The following is a 26339-nucleotide window of genomic DNA, read 5'->3' as shown; positions in this document are numbered from 1 at the left end:
ATTACATTCTCATTTGCCAGTTGGTTTTCTGTAGTGTTAGTGTTATAAAATATAAAGAAAATCTACTGATCAGAATCTTACTTAAAAAAAGACTTTTCTTGGTTTTTGTTTTGTTTTCCAGAGAGGCTTTTTTCCCTTTAATATTGGTTGGCTTATTTGGCCAACCAATTAACTAAATAGCAATAATTTAATAATTGAATGTTCAAATAATTAAATGTCACTTTCATTCTGTGACAATAAAGAGAACATATTAATAGCAGAGAAGTGATTACATAGAAATAAGCTCCTAAACTTCTCTCATCTAGTGATTTTTTTATTTCATGCTTGTGGTCAGAATTCTACAAAGCCATTGTATATCTTTAAGAAAAACCAAACAGAGACCCATTAATAATTTGGAAACTGTTAATAAAATAAATATACTTCTTTGGGGAAAAAGCACACTCAAAAAATTAACATTTTGTGGTTTGGAGTATCATAAATTTGAATTATATTTTTTAAATAAAAATCTTAAGTTGGAATAAATTCGAAAAATGAAAACTAAAGAAGACCATAGAAAGCATACAGGCCATAGAAAGCACTGCAGCATCTTGAGGTGCCTAAAACTCATATCTCTTTAGTATGCAAAATGTAGAAGAAATGATTAAAAATTCACCATTGATTTGGGGAAAGAATGCTACTTGTTTGTTGGCTGTTTCATTTACTTCCTTCACAGAAACTTCAGTGGTTAAGTCAGCTAACCTAAGAATCAGAGCAACTACTTTATCAATATATTAATTCTAGTTTCCCAAGTGTTTTCTCCATGTGCCTTCTCACAATGCACTGCTGTAAACGCTGAATCTGTGACTGAGGCTGAGCTGTGCCCCAAGCCCACTGTGGAAGCCACAGTCTCCCAGTCCCTTCAGCCTCAGAACTTTTGGTTTTTCACCAGTCTTCAACTACCCAGGACTACATTTCCACTTCTACTGAGCATAATACCCAACAAATAGAACAAAACAAAGTGAAATAAAACTAAACTAAACTAAACCACCAACATTTGATTAAATTAAGGTTGGACCCATGTTATTTGACTACACCAAGAATAATATGTCACTTTGCTCCTTCTCTGATTTGCTGCTTGAGTGAATTGTTTACAAAACATGTAACATTTTTCTGAAATCAACTGGGAAGGGGGGGGGAGAAAGAGAGAGAGAGAAGGAGGAAGGAAGAAAGGGTTCAGATCAACTGGAATCTAGAAATCTGAGCAGGAAATGTAATACGAGGGCCTATCATCCTTTCAAAAGTTAGCTTGAGTTAACAACGATATACAATTTTCTAAAACTTTTCTCTCTGCCTCTGTGCCTCTCTTTCTCTCTCACACATGGACACGTGGGCACACATACATTCACACAGGCCTCTCCCCAAGCTGAAATAGAGAGGGAGGCACGTTGCTAATCTTTACGAACAACCGTTTGCACCTGGTATTGGCAATGACAACAAAAAGCCAACAGCTTTTCCAAAGCTATTTCCTACATTAAAGTTGATTAAAATGCCACTGACGAGAGGCTCACATGAAATAAGACTGTAGAATCCTGTTCCTGAAGGAGAATGCAGGTAACCAGAACCAAAACAAGTCCTCGCCCCAGTTTGACTGAAATTCCAAATATATAAATGTGAAGTTGCTGCTAAACGGGCTCAGGCAAGATGGAAGAAGAGCCTGGAGCATGGAAGCCTCATGTGAAAAACAATAGGAGCACTTAATCTGAGCGAAGGTTTGAAGGAACATACATATTGAAGTCACCAGGATGTTTTCCCAGTCTTCCTCACCAGTCCTGCAGATTCTCATTGTTCACTGAATGATCACATGACAGGCCAAGTATCTAACCCTGTGGATCACTTTCATCATTTTCCAGAAAGAGAGAGTGAAAAATGAAATTGCTTGCTGACAACTTCATCAGGAATCCAATAGCTTAGGTAGAATTAGAATTCAAGACATCAAAAACCTCAATACCCAGTTTAATCCTTTAACCACTAGGCCACACTCTTTCAAAACTGTTAATAGAAACAACATTGCCCTTTTTGTACAGCTGTAGATGCCCTATTGATCTGTATCACATACCATTTAACACTGGATGATTTGGCTAGGAAAAGCGATGTTCACTGTTCCATGGCAAATCAGACAACAATGCTAAGATTGGCTATAGAACCAGGAAAATAGCAAAGGAGATGGGGAAACAAACAACCACAAAGAACAAACCTCATCTGCATGTTCTTCGCAGCTATTTTTTACTCCACAAGAAAGCAAAGTAGTAGAGTGCCACTGTATTAAAACTATTTCTGCCTAACGCAGATGTAGATCATGGGGATGGCAACCTAATAATAAGCCAACAGCTGAAGGCCACATTATTGCCCTAGCCTCCTCCCCTAGCTCATTTAGAAAATGACATGTTTTTCTTCGCAATGTTTTTACCCTCCTCTCTCTTTAGTGGCAGTAATGCTGAATGCTCTTGACATAATTCTTCGTTCACCCCTGACAGTCATTTTTTTGAATACTATCCCAGTAATAAAACACCTGACCTCGAGTTTTTCAATTGGCCATTGGCTTGGGTTACCCCAATTAGCGAGGCTCGTTTGGAAGTAGCCAGAGGAGTCAGGTGTCTTCCTGACTCTCTTCCCTAAACTCAGCATTATGAGAGAATACATCGTTTTATTCAGGTCATTTTTCTAGTGGATTTCTTTATTCTCGTATGATCTAAACATAGCAAAATAACAGGTTTAAAAAATAATCTAAAAGTATGTAGAATTCTGATACCAAATATTTCTGCCTTGGAAGTCATATAACATTTCTAGTTCCCCGAGAGCTGCTTTTCAATATTTAAAGACAATTGAAAGAATTATGTGTATAAGCATCAATGAAGAGCTATTTTATTTACATATAAGGTAGCTACATATCTGCATAACTTAATGAAAATACATATGCACTTGCATAGAGCACACATCGGTGGATATCTGTGTGGCTGGGTCAATATATTTTTCGGGTACAGATCTCCCAAATCAGTAAGTCCTTATTAAAAACGCTTCAGGTGGAAAAGAAAATGTGTACCTCCAGAGATAAAAGTGTGTTTATTACATGTTTGTGTGTTAATTACATGTAAGATTTTGCCTCAAGAATAAAGTTGGGAGTTACTGTAAATAATAACATTGAGGTTTCTCCGAGAACTTTGGCAAAGGAATGTGGGCATTTTCAACATAAATGAGATGGAAGAGAAATTAAAAGAATATTTAAACTATTTTAAAGGAAGAGTCCTTTAATATTAAAATTACTTAAAAATGCATCATTGTGTATCTGATATAGCAATCTCTTTGCTCCCTTTGTTATTTAATGTTTATTAATAGGCACAGGACTTCTCAACAAGAGTATAGTTTTTCTTCACAAATCTTTAGAATTTGTGTGCACTGTGCAATTTTATGACTGGTCACATTTTTATTCTTTCTTGGCAAGGGTAAACCATAAGATTTCTTGATAGACAATACCTGAAATAGAATATGAAGTCCACACAACTGAAGGTGGATAAATAATATGGACTGAAATGAGCACATAAGTCTTTCAAAGACTACAAGCCTCCCTTTGACATTCAAGCAACTAAGGAGCTAAAGAGAAATTGAATTTAGCTGATGCAAATGAAATTAAAACTAAATTGGTTGTCATATCAAACTGATGTTTACTATGTAAATGTTTTCTGTTTATGAAACTACAGTTTAGAGTGTATAATGCTGCAAAAACACGAATATTTTCATGTTCGTTTAAAATGAAAATTCAAAGACCTATTGTAAAATTGTTTAAAATCTTAGTCACTTATGCAGGTAATATTTAAGTGACTACGAACCATGAAAACTGTGGACATAGACAATTGAGATAAACACACACGCACACATAAACACACGTCAAGACACAGGCATGCTTTTCTGGCCAGGCAGTATCCTATTACATCATTGCTTCAAATGCATTCATTCTCTTCAATATTGTTGGCTGTTTCAGGTTAACTACCAAAATCATTTGCCTGAGAAGCGAGATTTAATTGTCTTACAACTACCTCTGTGAGGTACAATAGGGATTACAAGTACCCATTGATTATACCATTGGGTAGAATAAGGGACTCTTATTCTAGCATTTCTCATTCATTTTGTCATTGCATTCTCTTTGAAAGAGACCAAATGGGTCCCAGCAGGTGAAAGCAAAGAAACCTGAAAGGCCCCCTTTGATGAATGACAATACCACAGCCACCCTCCCCCACCCCCATTTTTGGAGATTATAAAACCTTATTAAATCATGCCCTGTTAGATATTGATTGAGAGGGAGCTAAACTAAAACCAACAATAGCAGCATGGATCAGAGAACACTGCTTTCATCAGTGGGCACTAAACACAGCTAATCTTTCCAATCCTTTTTTTGGGGGGGTGGGGGGGAAGGGGCTTTTTTAACTATTTACCTTTGTTTAAACCATTATCCCAGAAAGTCATACAATTATAGCAGCTTTGTCAGTCAAGAATAGATTGTAGTTGTCTAGCACTTCATCTTTTTGAATGTAGCAGTGTATTGCACAAACAATATTATACTTGGTTAAGATTCAGGATTATTATTATGATTATTTGGGGGGTGCAATTCTAGGTAATTATCATAATTATTCTTGACTCTGGGACCCCTTTGATGACAAGGCTGCTTTAAAGTAAACCACTTGGACATAACAACTCAAGATATTTGACAAGAGGCTGCTGCCAGAATCAGAGTTGAAAACTCACCCATATTTTAAGGCTATCTTGATTATCAGGCTGTTTGCGTTCCTGGGCTGTCTTTTCTGCCATCTGTGAGCGCCACAGCAAACAACCCCTTTATGACAATCACCTCAGTATAACTTGAATGTGTCTGCTTTAGAGGAGATTTCTGTAATAAGACTCTGTGCTAATTAACTGTCAACTTTTTTTTTTTTTTTTAATCAGCAGAGTGCATTTCAGAAAGTAAAGGAAAGACATTCCACCAAAAACTCCTAAACAAGAATTAAGCTTATATGCTAGACTGCAACAACTTCTCTCTGTTCTCAGGCCTTACTTATACATCGGTTTGCTTTAAATACTTCTCATGTGATAAAGATTTTCATTTTTCTTGCCAGTTGACTATAGGTAATAACATTTGCTCCTCCCTATAGACAGTTACTTGATTCAATAACTTTACAAAAAAAGAAGGAAAGAAAGAAAGAAAGAGAGAAAGAAAGAAAGAAAGAAAGGAAGGAAGGAAGGAAGGAAGGGAGAGAGGAAAAAAGAAGAGGAAAAGGGAAGGGAGGGGAGAGGGGAGGAGGGGAGGAGAATGGATGAAAGGAAGAAAGGAAGGAAGGAAGGGAGGAGAGAAAATATACAGGTGTAAAGGCAACTTTTTTGTGCTAGAAATTGTAGCTACATAGTTTTTTTTTTTACAGGCAGCTAGTGTTGCTATTGAAAACAATCACAGTTAGGAAAATTATTAGTTTGATATCAAAGATGAGTCATTTCACTTTAAGAGAAATAATTATCTGTAGAAACATTATATGCCATGAAAATAACATTCGAAAAAAAACCTCCAGCAACTATCATTGTCTTAAGAAGACTATAGAAATCAAGGCTTGAACAAAATAGAAACAGAAGTTTAAATATTTACAAACTTATCTCGGCGAATTCTTTTCTCTTTAATGGATAAAACCAGCAGTAACCACTTGAAAATAAAGCATTAATAATAATATTTCCTTTAAAAATATAAAACATAGGAATGAATGCAGAGGCTTTCATTTTGTTGTTAAAATCCTCTCTGAATCATGGCTCTCCAAAATATACACAGGAATAAAATTTTTAAGTTGGATACAATAAACATAGAAAATGAGAACATTACAAAATTACTTTATTTTTAGGCAAAATTTTTTCTTTATATTATATAACTTATTTTTGCACAGTTTTCAAAATTTTTAATTGCATTTATAAATTAGATTTTATTATTGAATAATAAAAATTTACTCAAAACTTTCTTATTGCTAATCAATATTTTCCATTTGTGGACTATCCTGGGTTTGAACTTAAACTTTGAAGTTAGGCATTACATTCTTTTAATATTCTTAAATGTTTGGCATCATGTATTATAATTTATAAATTTTATTTGTCTATTTTTATTTCCACACCTTCTTAATGCTATACTCTAAATAAAAATTTTAAAGTACTAAGTATGCCTAATACTTTTAAGTTAATATATCTAATTATTATCTTAAAGCATTTTGAACAGAACAGTTAACAACAACAACAAAAAGTTGCCAAGCTACGCATTGGATAATAGCCTCTTTTTGAAGCATGAAGATGTGCATATATTTTTATAAATGTTGCAAGCCAGTTTAAAAGCTTCAAATTTTTATATGCTATCTAATATAGATAATTAAATGACAAAATCTGTTGCTAATTTTATTTTCATTAGATTTGATTTTTTTCAAGTGAGTGTTGCCTGTTAATTTTATACTGATTAGTTCGGTTCCTTTGCTGATTTGTGTTTCCTAAAAGAAACCTGAGATTTATTCTCTAAATGTTTGATAAATTTTTAATACAGTCACCAATTGGCAATTTTAGATTGCCTCTTATTTTAGGCAAGTAGCTAGAATGTAAAATAACTGACCATTTAAGTTGCAATAATAGTATTTTTTAAATTGTCCTTAAGGTACACCTTCTGATTTCCATTTTTAAAAACTCTGTAATTTACCTCTTCTTTAAGTTGTCTGAGAAAATTATATTGAAACAATTCTACTTAATAATAAATCTCTGTAATAATAAAATTATCAAAATTTTGCTCAGTACTCTCTCATATGTGAGAAAAACTAATAAATATTTGAGACTTGCCACCTATTCATATTGCTATGTATTAGAGGTGCCTTTCCTGAATTCTTTCTCTTCCATCACATTTGAAGATTGCAAACAAGTAAGAAATTATTTTGGTTTCAACACTAAAATATAATAATTCCAATTCCTATCACTTTCCTTAAAAATGAAATTTAATTCTGTTTTTACCGTCTTATTATGTGGGCCTTTTGTAATCAAATTACATATATGAGCTCTTCTAAGTCCTGTGATCTCTGCCTAGAATTTCCTTGGCTTACATCTTCCTAGACACTGTGCCCAAATTGTTACTTATTTAGCAGTTTTAACAATGTTACAAAATGATTTCAATCAATTTGTATTAGGACTATAGTAAAAAAAGACACGAGGCATATATTTTGTCTAATTTTTTCAAACTGTTTAGAACACAGAAAACAGCTTTTTCATTGAATTTTACTTTTTATGCATGATCACATATGCTTTGTTTCTTAAATGACTCATCAGTGTTAAAGAAAAATATATTTTTCTCATATATCTTCTAAAGACTCTGCTAAAACCAATCTTCAGAATTATATTGATGTATACACAAAGGATTATTCCCTTATACCTTAGAAAAACATTCCCATTCAAATAGTCCCATGCATCTGACATAAAAATAAAAATTGAATAAAATTTTCAAATTGAACTACCATGCTGAAAATACCCTAAATTCTATTAGCATTTATTTCACAAAATTGTTCCTGTTGGATTAAATATGGTTTATTTTTCCTAGTGATAGATGTAATACTTTATTATTGAGGGAAGGGGCAGAGCTAATTTTCATTTTGGTTGAAGTAATATTGTTACTAAGAGAAATATTAATTCAATGGAATGGATATTGAATTTTTTAGGTTGAGTTGGTAGTAACATTTTAACCATCTCTTCAGACAAGTCTAACTCATGATATTGTTTATTTGTGATAGATTCAGTCCAACAAATTTTGATCCAATGTTTCAATTGTCATTTCTGAAGTTGGTAAGTACCTAATACAGTGTTTTCTACACATGAGGAGTCTTCTCTTTGAGAATCTTGTGTTTTCTCTAAATTCTATTTTTGAAAGATTTAAGAAAATTTAATTTCCCAGGGCAGGAGTTTTTACAATATTTTTCACATAGAACTTTGTAAAATTGTAAGATTTCTTGACTTTGTTCCTGGGGCTTTCACTTGAAGATATTTGGATGGACTTGGCTATGGTTTCCCTAAAATTCACTGGGGTGAAAATGAACTATCAGTAACTCTTCTGTTTATCAGAATATCCAAGATACTATATAGAAGCTAAAGATATGTATACAGAAGCTAAAGGTGTTCTTTTGACCTGACAAGGCCTTTCAGTTCATGCTCAGCACATATTCACTAAGTACAGGCGTTAATTTCTCATTCGGCATAGGGAAATTGGAAGCATCTGTTAAGACAATTCAGAGAGGCCAAACTCCTTCCTAAAGGGAAAATTTGAGAAATAAAGTCAGATCTCCTTAGTTTCGGTCTAAATGTTAACGTCCCCAGTCCCATCGAGAGAGATTTCATAGAAAAGTCAGTCAGCAACACTCTCCTTTGGTCTCTTCTTACAGAGTTTGACCACCATGAAGCAAGGAGACCTTTGGAGAGTCTTCTTTACAGCAGCTGCACTGAGGGTCTGCACACAAGTTTCACTGCAGCCAGTGCTCTAACCTCTCCCTAACCTTTTACCAAACTCTTCTTTTGGAATTGCCTTCAAAGTGAGACTATTAGCTGCTAGAAAAATATTCTTACCTGATAGTCATCCTTCAATTTTAAATCCAAAGCAGAGATATCTATGTTCACTACACTTAACTCCATATAGTTTCCCAAAGTCAATTTTCCTTTATTGGACAAAGATTATTTCCCATTATAAAAAAAAAATGTTCCAAAGAGTAGGCAGTAGCCTCTGAAGGCAATTATCAAAAGAGGACATTCAATACTGGATTGAGCAATGGGACCATCACTGAAATGAGTATTTAATACCTAGCAAGATGATCACTTTGAAACATTTGATTTTGATAAATGTTTGGTTATGCTAATTAAAATAATCCCACTGCCCTGTAGTCACATCTCAAATATCTGCCTGTCATTCCTTTACAAGATCACAGTTTCTTGCAGCTCTGCATGAAACCTAACTTGAAAACTTGGACTTCATAGTCATAGTCCCTTTGGACACAGGCTTACTGAGCAACAAGGCTTCTTTGTTTATATGCAAAACAGGTAAAATTTAACAAACCTTAATATATAGACTAATATTTAATATACTCTTCAGAAAACATTGAATCACCACGCACGTGAATTCAATTGTTAATTTAGCAAAGTTTAAATTAAACTATTGGGTCCCGAGAGACAAAAATGTAGACTATTGTTACATGAACATTAAGTTAACGTATCAATATACATATGCTCCCAAATTTAAAATTGTGTTTTTAAAGTAAAGCTTATGCACCAGTGCTTAAATGTTTTCAAAGGGTTTGAAAAAAATTACCGGATAATTATAGTAGCAGTTATTTTATATATTTTCTTTAAAAATTGAATAACATTTTCAATTATGTAGACTTATGTGTGTGCCAAATTTTGAGTTTCTGATTTTCTTTTATAGTTAATTTCTCTATTGTCAGTAGAGACCATATGTTTATGATATATATTTTCCCATCTGAAAATTCTATTACTGTTTTGTGAGTGCTGGTTACCACAGTGAAGGAGCTCCATGATTCACTTGGTATGTGTGAATTTCTAGTCATGCCTTGTAATGTAGGTGGATTCTAGAATTTTTGGCTGTGCATAACTTGGTGTGTCTTGCCATTATGAACTAATTATTCCAGTAGATATGTTGAAAGTGAATCCAGGTTTCTCAATCTTATTTCAGCAATGGGGTTTTCTCAGAACATTAACCTTGATTGAACTTCTCAAGTTCCAGAAACATCTAACACCTCCACCTCTAGAAGATGCCCAAGGGGGAATCACAAGCATCATGACCGTGAGACCCTGTATTAAACACGTGGTGGGAACTTCATCGCTTTCCAATGAATATGTTGCCTTTTGTACAGCCAATTCATTTTTTAAAAAATACATTATATTATGTTATTAAGGATTTTTAAGATTGAATGAAAACATGTAGCCAATCACTGATTTTCTCTATTAGGAGAAATTATTATTTTTTAAATTTGTGCTGCTCTGAAATTATTCTTAGAGATTACTATTTTACCACCAAGTTTGTGCCTAGTATTTTATTCAAATCATGGTTTAGAACTTTGCAATTAGTCCTTCTAAGCTTTGCTTCTTAACAATAAGAGTTTTAGTGAGCTTCTCCAATTTTGACTGCAAAAAGCCATGCCAGCCTCTTGGGTCACTTTATTTCTCTTTGAATTTGGATAAGAATTTAGTGTGGAATCTTTTTAGTAGCTCAGGAAAAAAATTCCATTTCTGATGACTGCAATCTATAGCTTTGTGTGACACATTCAGTTTAAAAAAAGAAAGCTGGGTCATTTGAGAAAATGTTCATCAAAATAAGATAGATCTGGAAAACTGCTTTCCTAAAATACTGAAATAACAGGTATACTAACTTTGTGATTTAGACGAAATTTAAGAAGAGTGGGAATTTGGAGACATATCTTCCTTAGGATGCTGAAATTAACCTGAGGGCAGTTACTCTGAAGCTTACTCATTTCACCTTATCTCATCCTCCCTGGTTCCTTCTGCTGGCTGTAGAGAGAATTTCCTATGCTTCTGGACAGGTCTGGTCTTAGTTTTTTCTGCCTCCCCACTTTTGTTTCTTTTAATTTTTTCTTCTTATTTGTTTGTTGTTTGTTTTTATGATAGTTTAGCAACTGCTAAAGTATGACCATATTGAAGTATGGCTTGTTGTATTGTATGCTGGTATTGAGTTGGTTCTTAGAGCCATAGGCTGCATATCTTTCTGATATTTTGGCCTCAAAGCTATTATCTCTAGTACAGTAAGAGATTTTCAGCTCTAATGTCTGAGCTGAGTTTCAGCTCTCAGCTCCTACCACACTGAGGAACATATAATATTGCTTTCTTCATAGGCATTAGATTTTACATTTCTGGAGGGCTGTGATCCTTTCATTTGCTTTTCCTCTTAATTATCCCTTTCTTGTGACTAGTGAAATTTGGTTTTGCATAAAGTAGGCGCTGGGGGACTTTATTGGAGGCCTTGTCTGCTATTAATATCTCCTCTGAAGTGAAATTTGTATAGTCTATGAGGGAATCCAATAAAAGATACCAGTTGGACATAAGACAGTTGCTTGCAGAGTCAGCTGGTGAAAATCTTTCCATTTTCACCATCAGGATGCTTCCAAGCATATTTCTCAGACGTCCAGACTCTGAATCCTTCCTCTCTCCAGAGATAGTCATTTGATATGCCTGTTACTTCCTGGTCTAGTTGAGAGCACCAAACTAGACCAGGAGGCAGAAAAAGGACTGGATTTTAAAAGGGGGGTGGGGGGGAGGATAAATTGGGAGATTGGGATTGACATATACACACTACTATATATAAAATAGATAACAAATGAGAACCTACTGTATAGCACAGGGAACTCTGCTCAATACTCTGTAATGGCCTACATGGGAAAAGAATCTAAAAGAGAGTGGATATATATACATACATATATATAACTGGTTCACTTTGCAGTATAGCAGACACGAATACAACATTGTAAATCAACTATATCCAATAAAAATTAATTAAAATAAAAAAAGTTTTACCCTACTCCTCTGGGAGGTCACACTTGCTTTACCGGCTCTGATCTTCTACTTCAGTTTGGCCAAGTGGCTTCTGCCTTGTTTCTTCTGTCTTGGGCAACTATCCCCATCATTGCCCATAGCATGTTTTTGTTTTTCCCAGAACCAGACCCTTCCTTGCTCTTATTAATGCCTCTTGAGGCTACAGTCAATCTTTGAATGATTGTCAGAATTTACCTCATGCAAATAGATTGTATACCCTTCCAGGATAAATGCCAAGATACAGAATCCCTAGCAGACTTCTGTCTGCCTTTTGAGTCCATGCTCATCATTTGCTGGATTCCCCATCCTGGGCTCCTCTAACTACTTGTGATCCATTGCTACTTCATAGCAGATCCCCAGGTCTGTGCCACACCCTCCAGAGGAGACAACTTCCAGATTTGTGTTGAGTCGGTGCCCACCCATGGCTACCTTGGTCCAGGTAAAGATTTAATGCTCAGCCCAGACCCTGCGATTCTGCTCTCTTCTGTCGTTGTTATTATTAGCCTGGCTGTGTCTGCCTGTATCTCCATAGATGATAATTTAGCTGCTTGTGCTTCTCTTAGAACTTAGAAAATTCTGATCCACCTGCACCCCGATCTAGAAACAGGCAGAGTGATAGCAAAAACCCCAATGAGTAAAAGCCAACTGGCTTTCTGAAAATAATAATCCTAGTACCATCATTGTACAGGCAGATCTGAAAATTACTCCATATCTTGACTTTACGTCTAAGCATGTTGAAGCAGTTCTGATCAATACAAACACTGGCTTTTTGTCTCTTTACGCCTCCATGCCTGAATATATAAAATGGTTATAAAAAAAAAGTAGAGTTTTTTTAAAGAAATGAGGCACAAAACACATCTTTATATGCCAATCATTGATTATGTTACCAATAATAACTTTAAGCACCTGGACATTGGAGAGCAATTTACATCAAACTGGTGCTGTTCTGGAGAAACGTTTGCCATCTGCATCATGTAAGATGATATTTCCAGCTAATACCTGGTTCATATCTGGAGTATGTAGTAAGAATGAAAAAAGATGTTGTTATAAAAGGCCAGTTTCTTGATAGTATATGAAAAGTTTAACCGTTAATTTGTGTTCTACTGAAATGATCAATAGAGATCCAACTTTTCTTACTTATAATTGCCAACAACTGAAAAGATAGACATTACGTATTATTTCTGTTTGAAAACTCCACCTATTTCTAAGGTTCTGTGAGTCTGATTTCTTCATGCTATGCAATGAATGCTTCCATTTACAACACATAAAAATGGACCACTTTATACCTTATGTTTTTCAAATGAAGTTTGCTTTTGATCCAGTCGAGACTTTAACAGGAAAATACAGCTTTCAGGTACAGATTTCCAGGGACAGTGTTTGAGCACAGGTTTCAAAGCAATTTTATATGATATAGGAAATTATTATAGAAAAATAATTTTTGATGACTAAACCTAGTAACACCTGATTCTACACCCATGACTGCTACTCAAACTTAAGTTTTTCATCCATCATTGCTTATCCTGAACAAATTCAGACCATATTATGTTAGTCAGCCCCAATTAGCTTAGCGAATATTTTCCAAGATGGTGAACTAACAACAGTGCTAGTTTTGTGACCAGCAGAGTCATGCTTACTCACTTCATCATTACATTTCTCTAAATCGTTTTAAACAGAAAACCTCTGGTGAAGGAAAGAGGAAAGCTGCTGGTATCCATCTGCTTTGGTTCCCACCTCATTTATTTTTATTGATTTTACATTTTGTCCAATTAATGTGGTGGTTTATACTGTTCTCTTTTTTCTTCAAGAGGATGCCTGTACTCATTGTACAATAGTTTCTCTGGCATCCACACTTCAAGTGACAGCAGCTGGTGAGGGGATCACAAAGCAACTCACTCATTCCCAACAACTGTCATGATGTGTTCAAGTTCATCTTGTAGTTTCAAGCCAGTTCACCCTCTCCTCAGAAGGAAAAAAAAAGAGAATAAAAAAAACCCCAAAAAACAGAATTCCTTTTTCTTGGATTGCTGAGATGCCAAAATAGGAAGTTAAGAACAAGTGAGGATTCTAGGTTCCTACTGCGATTTAAGAAAAGGAAATCGTTCCGCAGGAAAATCACATACTACTGTGTTTTCGCATTGCATGTTAGGAAACAAAGAGGCTAGATTTTTTTTCTCAAAGAGGCAGATGGGAGAGTAAAGGGATACAGCTATAGTTCCTATTCTCCACTCTTTATAGAGAAAATCACAGTGTGTGGTTTTGCAAATGAAAACATATATTTATATCTCCTTCTCAGGAGCACTGACACCCACACTTCCAGTCTTTGTATTTAATTTCTGTCCAAAAAAAGCTTTTTTGAAAATCGGTTAGTTATTAAATAAACCTTAGAATAATGTATTAGTTTGTTGTTAATGCTGTGGAATGTCGTTTTCAAGTTTGGGAATTTAAATTCATTTTAGAAAATTTTTGGAAAATAGAGTTAGCAAACACAGCATTTAATCTAGTTGTTGTAAAGGGTTAATTGTGTACAGAAAAAAAGTCTTCTTTATATTTTTTCAGTCATTAACATAGCTGCCATGCTGTGATTTTCCCCTTTATGACTTTCTTTAAATAGACGTACCAGAAGAAATGTTATATGAGTCAGTCAGTCTAAAGCCTTCTTGCTTGTTCCATAATTAAATAATGCCATTCTTAAAAAGAGAAAAATATCTATTTTAGGAATTTGCTTTTAAGAAAAAAAAGCCTTTCATCTGAACAAAATGCAATCAATGCAAAAACTGGCAGTTTGAGATTTTATTATACGGATGATTGTCTCAATTTTCCTTTTAATTTTCTTAGTGTAAAACCGGCTTTTTTCATTGATTTACTTCAAAATCCTGAATAAAACATAACCTGCTTTATTTTTCTCATCTCTAAATAAAGATAATACTTATCACACAAACTATTTTGAGGAACAAAGTGTTAATGATGTTAAATTATTTTAATTAAAGTAAAGCAGCTCTCTGAAGTAAGGATATTCAGATAGCCATTGTTCTGTACTCCAAACCATACTTTTGTCTTGCCTTTGAATTATTAAGTCTGCTTTTGATAAAAATTGAGTTCATAAAAATTTACTGGATGCAAAGATCAGATTATTATTTAGTTATTCAATGTAATAGAAATGTCTGGATAGTATTTTAACCTTCTGGGTAAGTGACTTGAAATTTTTTTCATTGCATTTATATTTTAAAAGTTTATTTAAAAATAAATATTAACAACTGTTTCTATGCAAGGACAAAACACAAGAAAAAAATAGAGGGCAATACTTTAATAGGAAAATTTGGGCAAGTCTTATTCATGTGGCAGTTATAGATTTGTCCCGACCTTTCCTGTGCTGTACTTGAACCTGTCTTTTCAAACTCACCTAGCCTGATCTGCCTCTCTTAGATAGTATACATGAACAGTTATTCAGGTGTGGGTCTGTGTTGATTGATATCTTTACCATTTAGTGAAGGATTAAAGTGGGATATTTAAAAAGCTGTAATAATCTCCACAATTAAAAAATCAGACCTCATCTCCTTCTTACCAACCTGGAACCCCTCCCCAGTCCTACCCCCCAACCCCCAGCTAGTCTCCCTTTCTTGATCCTTCCCAGAAGTTATAAGAATACAAGGGAGGGTATTCTAAACAAGAAAATTGTGGCTATGGAGATCATCAGGGCTTGGAGTCAGACGACAAGTTTTCTAACTTTCCTGGATTTATCACTCTAGCTCTGTGGCCTCAGGCAAATTATTTAGCCTCATCTGTAAAATAGGGACAATAATAGTCCTACCTCAGAGAGCTATAAGGATTAAATGAGATAATGTGTATAAAGCACTTGTCAGAGCACACTCAGTAAATGCTACTGTTATTGGTCCTTCATTCATAAACCATTGCACTGATCACAAAATTATAGACCTAATATTATTGATTATTTCCCCCAAGAGCCTAAATTACCAGAGGAGAGACCTTTTATTCCAAATGAAAAAGCCAGTTTTTGTCATGTTTCAATGGTGATTCCATCTCAAAAGGCCACAATAAACCAAGCCTGACATATTACCAGGGACAAGGTAAGACTTTCAAGCTAAGGTCACAGTGGTGGCCACCTACTGACAAAGATTTTTATCCTGAAGTTCAGGGATATTCCTATGTCCAAACCTTCCGAAACTTTATGACTTTCTTGGAGAGAGGGTCTTTAGCTTTTAACCAATTTCCAATTACATCCAAAATGTTAATAAATTCGCCTGCCATCTTCTCTTTAAAACGGAAATTAGCCATGTTACCCTATCCAATAGGCAAGCATGAGTACCAATTGGTCCATGCAATAGGGCTTCTCTGACCATAGGCCAGGTTCCTTCACTGCTTCTGGAAACCCTAGATTCCTGCTAGACAGGTAAATACAGGTGATCTGCTCTGGTCTAAAAAGGACTGATCTTAGAAAATTTATTTTCCCTCAAATAACCCTTTTTATCCAAAGGATTGATATTGTTCTCCCCGGCGCTAAGTGCTCAAATCTGCCCTTGGGTTTCCATTGATGGATCAGCATCTCCAGGCCTAGAAAGGCTTTTTACAGGTTCCATTGATAAAGGAGTTTTGGACACTGTGCTATAGGTACTCACTTGGGATAGGTCTATGGGCTTCAGGCAAAGTCCAGATGCTCCAACTCTGAAAACTTCATGGCTAGTGGGACTTGCCAGTCCCATCCCAGGTGCAAAGAAGTATAAGGCAGACTGCATGATTTGACCATTTTAAGACACCACTATTTATAATTTAATCTGTAACTATTACTTGGGATTCAGACAAGGGTTTCCGCATTTGCCACCTCCTTGTTTTTTTTTTTTTTTTTTTTGGCCACGCTGCACAGCTTTCAGGATCTTAGTTCCCTGACCAAGGATCGAACCGGTGCCCCCTGCAGTGAAAGCACCACTGGACTGCCAGGGAATTCCCTGCCACTTCCTTCTTAATCCTGCAACAGTTGATAGTTTTCCATGCATTTCACCCTAAAGTTAAAGCCAATCGTGTCTAATCTTAAGTATTTTGGAATTATTCACAAATTGCACCTCAAAAAATCCTAGTTTGTAAACTATTTGATGTGGAAGAATCCCTAGAATCTTTGGTATAATCTCTTCAAAGTCATTTTTCCCCTCTTAAAATAAGAATGTTCTCTTCTTTTTTTTCCTTTAAAAAAAAATCTGAAAAGAAATTAAACTCCCATATGGCTCAAATGGAATCAAGTACTATAACCCAAGAGGTTTAAATAAATTCTGAATTTGACAAAATTCATTTTTACCATTAATCAGTGATCACCATGTAAAATGAAAGAGTGAAATCAGTGTTTAGACTAGTTAAAACAGTTTCTTAGTTTTTGATATAACTCAACATTTTTTCTGGTAGCAAATTATAAAGGTATTGATTTAAAAAGTATTTCCATGCTTTAATATAATAGATAAGCTGTTAATATTATTTATTTGTGTGGCTATTTCCTATAATAAACATATATGCTCATAAAAGCATTATCTTGAATATGTATATTTTTAAAATAAAAGAGAATTTCGTTAAAAGATAAGAGAAATACATAATATCTGGGCTACAACAAAGCATGTGACACGTGGAAATGGTTTCTTGAGCTCACATTTAGATACCGAAAATATAAAATGAGAGCTAGAGTTAGACTACATCAATCTCACTTTCATTCACTACCTTCAGGACCACAACTTCATCCCTAGTTTTCAGTTTGGCTTCACTGACCTGAGCTCAGATATACTGTCTGAAACTGGGGCATTTTTTTCCCTGAGTGAGTGGTTTGTGGGATCTACAGTTGATTATAACCAGGTGGGTAATGAAATTTGGATTCTTTAAAAAATGAAAAAGTTCAGTTAATTCCCTTCTTCACTTTTTGTTATTAACAGTGCTTGACACAATCAGAACTATGCTGCACTTTCACATTATTTTCCCTTGCAAGTCTTCAGCCCCTACTGTTCCGACTGTTCTGTCAGCTAATTAAACACATAAACCTGTGAGGAAGGTACTGTTAAATCCACCCTGCTTACAAAGATGATTTCTCAATAGGCCTGAGGTCGAATGTGTTTGAGGTGCACAGCACAACCTCTTCAGGAAGAAAAATACATCTACTCAGGAGCTGCCAACGGATATTCATGACTGTTTCAAATTGGACATTGGTATTTCACCACTTACTGCAAACGTCTGTGGGAAAAAAGCTTGGGCTTTACAAAATAGGTTAGATATTCCACTAAAATACTGTATCTCCAAAAGATGTGCATATAATTTTTTGAAGTGGGCATTGACTTACTAGGTAAAATTGAAGGAGAAAATAAATATATATTTAAATCATTTCTTTAAAATAGAAATACTTGATTTTCATATCTTTCCAAAAATCAGATATGGTTATTTCCATGTCCTAACTTTATTAACAATGTCCTTCGTGGCTATGCCATTTAAATCAGTCTGTTTTCAGGTATAATGGTTAAAGTATAATTAGTATGTACAGAAATATTTACTGTCTGCTATAAATATAATTAATTAGGCCTAGTACACAGAAGTTTTTTTTTTTTTTGCATGCCATAAATCATTTTTGATTTCAACAAATGGGTACTACACAAACCTTGGTAAACTAAATGCTATTTGACTTATCATTGCTAAATAATTGAATAAAGAGAAGAGCTAGGTAAATGGTGTGGAAAAAATATCTAACATCACTCTTATCAAAATGAAAGTTGTTTTGAAAATGAAACACAATTTCAGCTTTTGTAGCTAGTGCAATCATTTTCTTACCTTTATTTCACTAAAACACTTTCCCCCTACAATCTATACACATACACAATCTACAGTGTAAGTGCCCTTGTGATGTCTCAATTCCAACAGAAGATTTTTTTTCTTTTAATTATCTAGCTTTATTTTTGGACATAGAACAATTGATTCTACATGTCATTAACCAAGCTCAAAGCACATTTCATGTATTAATGTACAATATCATGAATTTGGGAGGTGCCTGGGGGGTTAATTACTGGTAGGTAAAATTACTCTTGTTGATACTTATAACAAATCTATCGTTGAAAATTATAAGCATACACTATAGTGTTTTGGATCTTTGGGCATCAGATCTATGGGGTTTTTTCATAATAACTTCTAAATAATGAATTCTGAATATGCTTAAATGTAGACTGAAAAGTTTCAGATTTGGAGCAAAGAGTGAATCTTTTATTCATTTATGTTGGATATAGTTAAGATACTGCTGAGGAATTTTAAGTTTTGAGTCTTCTTTTTTAATTTTGTGGACATTTGGAAGATATATTATTCTTCTTTTATTGAAATTCCCACCATGTCTCATGCAAAGTAGTGAACTACACCCTCTAAGAGCTCAATACATTCTAGAGGAGTGGTTATTAATAAAAGAAATCATTCCCCAGACATACATATTATGGGACAATCATAAACAAGGGAGATCTCCTTGTTTGTAATACATTTCACAGTGGATACTTTCACTGTTAAACGGTTTTACCTTCTTACTTGATCTAATTTTTAGATGATCATAGGATTTTCCCACTTCTATTATTGACCTATATTTCCTGGTACATTATGAGAATAAAGTGTGACTTGAGTAGAGTCTGTTAATAGAAACCTTATACTCCCAGATGAGCTTTTAGAGACTTGCACCTTAAGTTCACCTGAGGCAGTTTTGCAGAATTATAACTTAATATAGCTGGCAAAAACCTAGATTCCTAGATGAGTATTAGGAAAACTAGCTCTTTTCTAATACTAATGTTCCCACACCTCTCTATCTGCTATTATCCAAGTCTTGATTCCATCCAAGGAAATAAAATGAGGTAAAAGTGCCTATGTGCCTAGAGAAAAGATTTACTTGGGTTCTCAAAATATTATGAAGAAATCTTCTAAGCTGAACACCCCATGGAACTCACTTTCTTGAAGAAAACACTCTGTATAACTCCTGTAGTTAAATTCACCCCACTTCCCAGTTATTCTCACTTGCCTATTTTCCACTGTGGTTCTAATCCCCAATTACTTACATTTATATCTGTTAATAGAAAACTTCTCATTTCCTAAATTCTCAGTAATTTAACAGCCATTAGAGACAACTCTGGGTTAAGGTAACAGGAAATCCCAGAGATCAGGTAGAAATTATCACTGTCTGAAGGCAAACAACAAATTATCTCTTGTATACATGTATATCTTTCCTTGAGAAAATCTATTTTACATAATATTTAAGCATTCATTGTATGCAACAACTGAATTACATGCTTTGAATGCATTATTTCACTGAGTCTCATAACAAGCCAGTGAGGTAGAGAATATCCATTTCCCCCATTTTGCAGAACAGAAAACTGATCCTCTAAATTTTACCTGTGGATTAACCCCAGTAGAATCACCTGGAGGGCACTGATAAAACTGGAATCTTTTAGGTACAAGCCAGTTCCCCAGGTGATTTTGACACACACCAGGTTAAGAACCACCAATATAATGGATTTTAAATATAAGTCCATATTATATATCTATATATATCTTCATACTAATTCAAATACATATTTATAATGCCCTGTATTATTGCCATTGAAAGCAGAGTAAATAGTGCTTATCTTGTGATCTTTTAAAGCTAATGCATCATGATAAATTGATGAATTGATATTTTCCTTGAGAAAAATCAATGATATTTCCATGAATGTGTTACTCAAGTGGAAAGCCTCTAATTTGTTTGTGGCAAGGGCAGAAATGTTTTAACCAAAAATTGTTATTTGATCTAATTCCCGTGGAAGTTCCCATGTTTTAGATACTGTATTAGATCCCAGGATTTGTTGCTGACAATCTGGGAATTCCAAGGAGGCTGGATTATGAAGGTAGAATACCAGAGAGGAAAAAGTTTCACAGAGAAAGTACTCAAAGGTCTACAGAGATAGCTCCACCACCACATGCACATAAAGAAAATTCCCAAGGCCAAGGAAAGAACTACCTGAAAGGATTAGAGGAAGCAATATTTGGCACTTACACAGGGCCAGAAACAGTGCCTGTTCCCACAAGTCAAACTGGAAAATTTCATGATTCATGAGGCACAGTGTGGAGGGTCTCGCCTCAGTAGTAGGGAATAAAGAGCACTAAACTAACTGGGGCTCTGGTCCTGCCTACCAAGTCTTAAGCAAGACCCAAAGGAACAAAACTGGTCCCAAGTAATTTAACTGCATGTACCAGCAAAGCTCAAGAAAATTTATAGAAATACAAAAACATCCAGCACTCAACAAGGTCAAATGCACAATGTCTGAACCTGATTAAAAATTTTCAGGTATGCAAAGAAGTAGGCAAATATGATCCATAATAAGGAGAAAAATGAATTAATCCAAACTGACCAAGAACAGACACAGATGTTAGAATTATCAGACAAAGATATTAAACAGTTACTATAATACCTGTATTCCATGTATTCAACAGCTAGAGAAAAAAATTGAACAAGTACAGACATGGAAGATACAAAAGAAGACCCAAATTGAACTTAGAGATGAAAACTTCCATGTGTACAATGAGAAACACACTGTATGGAATAACAGCAGATTATGCACTGCAGAAGGAAAAAATAGTGTTCTTGAAGACACAGCAATAGAAACTATCCAAACTGAACCAGAGAGAGAAAAATGACTCAAAGAAATTTAAAAAGACCATTGGGGGCCTGTGGAGAAAAATTAAAGCAGCCTAATAAACACACAATTGGAGTTCTCAAAAGAGGGAAGGGGAGCAATAAGTAACATTAAAAGAAATAATAGATGAAAATGTTCCAAATTTGATGAAAACTATAAGCCAGTGGATTTAAGAAGCTAAGTGAACCCCAAGCACAGGATACATGAAGAAAACTACACCAACCAAACTGCCCAATAATCAGTGAGAAAGAACAAGGGAGAAAAGATACATTATATAAAGAGGAACAGACATAAAGATGATAGATTTCTTGTCAGAAACAATGCAAGCAAGAGGAGAGTGGAGCTTTATCTTTAAAATGCTGAGAGAATTTTTTTAATGTCGATCAAGAATGCTACACGCATTGAAACTATCTTTCAAAAAAGACGGTAGAATAAAGATTGTTTTTAGACATAGAAAAGCTGAAAATTTTCATCATCAGCAGATATACACTATGAAAAATGTTAAAGGGAGTCTTTCAGACAGAAGGGGAAAAGTTTCATGATATAGAAAGCAAAAAATTAATAGAACTACAAGAAAAAACAGACTAATCCACAATTTTTTATAGTCAGAAATTTTTAAATCCCTCTGTTAATAGTTGTAAGATAAGAAGACAGAAAATCAATAAGGATGTAGAAGATTTGAAAAATATTAATCGACATGACCTGATAGATGTTTGTAAAACATTCCACTCAACAACAGCAGAATGTGCATTCTTTTCAAATGAACATTTACCAAGATAGATCATTTTCCAGACCATAAAAAAAGTACAATAAATTTAAAAGAATTCTAATCAAGTTACAGTCTCTGAACACAGTGGAATTAAGTTAGCTAAACAACTGAAAGATATCTGTAAAATTTCCAAATATTTGAAAACTAAATAACACAATTTTAACAAAACCATGGACCAAAGAATAAATTAAAAGGAAAATTAGACAGCATTTCTAACTAAATAAAAATGGAGGGCTTCCCTGGTGGCGCAGTGGTTGAGAATCTGCCTGCTAATGCAGGGGACACGGGTTCGAGCCCTGATCTGGGAAGATCCCACATGCCACGGAGCAACTAGGCCCGTGAGCCACAACTACTGAGCCTGCGCGTCTGGAGTCTGTGCTCCGCAACAAGAGAGGCCACGATAGTGAGAGGCCCGCGCAACGCGATGAAGAGTGGCCCCCACTTGCCACAACTAGAGGAAGCCCTAGCACAGAAACGAAGACCCAACATGGCAATCAATCAATCAATCAATCAATAAATCTTTAAAAAAAAAAAAAATGGAAACACCCCATTATCAAACTTTATGGGAAGCAGCTAAAGCAGTTAGCAAACTGAAGCCTGTGGGCCAAAGTCTGCCCGTCAGGTATTTTTGTAAATAAAGTTTTATTGGAACATAGCCGCACTAACTTCTTGCATATTGTCTCTAGTAAATACAGAAAAGGTTTGCTGAATCATGACTTAGAGAAATTTATAGCATTAAATGACTGTACTGTTATAATCTTATTCCATCATACAGATATTCCAAAAATTTTTTTGTTTCCTATTCTTGATTATATTATTTCTAATTTTTTATTATTAAAAATAATGCTAAGTTTAACATCTCTGTAGATAAATCTTAGTATCTCTGTTTTCTCAGGATAAATCCCTAGAAAGGAAACCTCTGAATTATAGGTTGTCGATTAACAACTGTTGTGCAGATATACTTCTTTCTATTCTGTTTCATTAATTTACATGTCTACACTTATATCAATACCACTTTGTTTTAATTATTGTAGCTTATATTTAAGTCTTCAAATAAGTAGTATGAATTGTTTTTTCAAACTTGTTTTGCTAATCTAGGTCTTTGGATTTCCATATACATTTAGAATCATCTTGATATTTTCTTTTTAAGAAACTGATGGAATTTGGTTGGGATTGCATTGCCTCTATAGATAAATTTGGGAGTATTGACATCTTAACAATGTTGATTCTTCCAATTCATGAACACAGCGTACCTCCTCATTTATCTAGGTCTTTAGTTTTTCTCATTAATGCTTTGTAGTTTTCACTGAACAGATCTTGCATTCTTCTGGTTAAATTTGTCCTTAAATTTTTCATATATTTTGATGTTCTTGTAAATGGTATGACACAGGTTGTAAATAGGTATATGTGAATATACACATGTATTGAGCCATGACTTTGTTTCATGTGCAGCATAACCAACTGAACTAACAGACAAAAGAATGAAAGAAAAATAAGTCATACAGTAGATAGCACTCTAAATTGCTATAATTATTAGCCAGAATATGTGCTAGATCAATGGATAATGGAATCCTCTAGAAGATGAATATAAGTGAGAATGGAAATACCGTCTTTCTGCTTTGGGTATGGTTTTAAGTTTCTCATCTTTAAGAATTTGTATAAGTTACTAGGTGTACAACAGTTGGGTTAGAGATTATACATATTTAAAATTTTAATAACTATAGGCACTAATATAGATGTATGTAGGGGATGTTCACTGTACTATGGTTTAAAACTGAAAAAAGTGGAATAATCCAAAGGTGTGAATAGAAAGGGTTGTTTGAATCATCTTGGGCAGAATTCAATGCCTTAAATACCTGTTTTCTTCAAAATAAGTATTTTACAGAGGCTAGATATTAACTCCAAGGATATACTATTTTTAAAATATTTTGGCAACTCAGAATTGTAGAACACACTCTTAAGTAGATTCCATTAAGGACAACAGTGAACCTTTGATGATGGATTGGAATTGGGATAAAACCAACTGTCATTCAGAGTCAAAATTGGCAAAAAAAGAATGAAAGAGCATTCTAAGTAAGCCACTGGGTTAAAATTTTATGATTTTTTCACACAATTTATAAACTGGCTTTGAGGAGAATTCTATTATAAATATAAAAGATTTGAACGAACATTGCCATAGGTTGCCTAGAACTAAAAAATATCTCACAAATAAATTACTAATGTGAAACAGTATGGTGTATCAGAAAGAGCACTAGACTAAGAAAAGATAAATCCAGATTTTATTTCCAACTCCGACAGCATATACCTGCATGAACATGGTATCTGAGATGCATTTTCCCTAACAGAAGAAGAGTCAATTCAATTCACCAGTTCCCAGTCCAGCTCCTCATCAGAATTCCTTTTGTTGCAGATAACTGGACCATGCCCTGAAGATTCTGGTTTAATTACTCTAAGGCAGGTGAGTCTCAGAAATTTGCATTTTTAATGTCCTATATGATGTTTTGTGGCAACAAGTTTTTGACAGGCATTGGGGCTATTGGAATAAATCTTCAGGACTCTTTCCAGTTCTGAAGTCCTATGATTCTGTTAAGGCAATGAAGAAAAACTGAGATTCTTCATCACTTCTAATCAGTTTCTAATAATCATAGTTGCTGCTGATTAGAGTAAAAGGAGGATTTCTTTCAAATTAAGAAAGAATTATTGAAATAATGAAAATAAGAGTCCTTAATATCAAGTAGTTAGTACAAGCGGCAATGAATAAAAAAGCATTCCATTGTCCCCTGCTCTAAAATTCTTAAGAATATTGACAATTTTCCATTCCTTCCTTTAGGGAAGAAGAAGAAAAAAGGTGAACTTATTTGGAATTCTATGTACTTTGCCCTTTAGAAGTAGATGGTGTTACTGAAAGCAATATGGATCCTAGCACATTACAATATATAAATATCAGACCTGAATATAAATGTGCCGTGCATCTTTGGCCTTTGGGATATTAAAAAGCTTGATGAGCCACGAACACACATTAAGTTAAAAAAAAAATAAAAGGTGGCCCCTCTAAGTTATGTTATGAACCCACCAGGAAAGAACAATGTCTTATTTGACATCCTCTAGAGAACACTTTGCATACATTGAAGTTCAATAGCCATCCAATAAAAAAAAGTTCACAATATTTTTGATCATGAATTAAGTTATGCTGAAAACTAGTACTTCAGTGGTAGGTAATTATTCCCTATTTGATAAGGAAATAGACACAAATTTGATACTACACAGTATTTTACTCATAAACATATTCAAAAATCTTTTTGTATCTCTTTTGTAATTTGTAGTTTATGTAATTAACTCATTTAATCTGTAAAATGAGTTTTTAATCTTATTTTAACTGAAAGTTTATATATTCAGTTCATGTATAAACTCATTTGGTCACTTACTTACACATTTTTTTTAAATCTACTCTTTTTCTTTTTTTTTTATTTTTTTTTATACAGAGTGTCCCTGCTTCTTTTTTCTCTTTTCTTTAATCATCCCAAATGTTTTTACCAAATGTATCTCCACCCCTTGCCTCACTGGTCATTCTTTTATATGGCCAAGAAGCATCTATGTCCCCAGCTCCCACTGCATCACTTTCAATACCATGACAGTGACTATTACATTTCCATCTCTCTTTCCCAAAGTAGTTTTATTATCTCCTACTACAGGCTTGTCTGCTTTGATCTCCAAGCCGGTCCCCATGGACACTTATCCTTTCGCTGGTGTTGGGCTTCTCACAAGCTAGCATTTTATCATGGACAGCCTTATTTTCCCAGCTTCTTCATTCCTTTTATTCAAGGCTCACCTCCCTCAAGAAAACTTCCTCAACCTGGAAAAGCAAATGCAGTCACACCCATGCCAGTCATTTCTCCACTCTTCTCCCTTCAGCTAGTGTAATAATGACATGAGATAAGACTAGGCTTATTATTACATTGAGAGCCTACTTTGCTTAAGACATCATCTGAATCTCAGGATATCAAGAGGTAAAACACAATCCTTGACAAAAAGTAGTTTAAAGTCTATTTGTGGGAGAAAAGACAGGGATGGATGACAGCACTGCAAAGCATAAGCTAAGTCCAAATTAGTGGAATAGACAGGAATGTATAGGAGAGTCATAATTTACTCACAGCAACTCATATACTGCACTGTGTGTACACATACACACACACAAAAACATGACTTTTCTTTAGCCGGTTTCATCATGTTCTGGTGCTTCTGTTTTCACTCAGCAGCAAAAA

At 34.5% G+C, this 26339-nt stretch overlaps 1 long non-coding RNA gene across 1 annotated transcript; it reads right to left on the bottom strand.

The window, feature by feature from the left end:
* Positions 1-24326, bottom strand: LOC309657540. The gene is made up of 2 exons (XR_014261842.1): positions 22622-24326; positions 1-22311 (listed from the first exon to the last, which is right to left on the bottom strand). It is a non-coding gene; the product is annotated as an uncharacterized lncRNA (long non-coding RNA).
* Positions 24327-26339: the final 2013 nt, after the last annotated feature.

This window comes from Balaenoptera physalus (genome assembly GCF_965194825.1).
Source record: "Balaenoptera physalus genome assembly, chromosome: 3".
NCBI classification, from domain to species: domain Eukaryota; kingdom Metazoa; phylum Chordata; class Mammalia; order Artiodactyla; family Balaenopteridae; genus Balaenoptera; species Balaenoptera physalus.
Note: the sequence above shows the minus strand (reverse complement) of the source record. Positions and strands in the feature narration are given on the sequence as shown.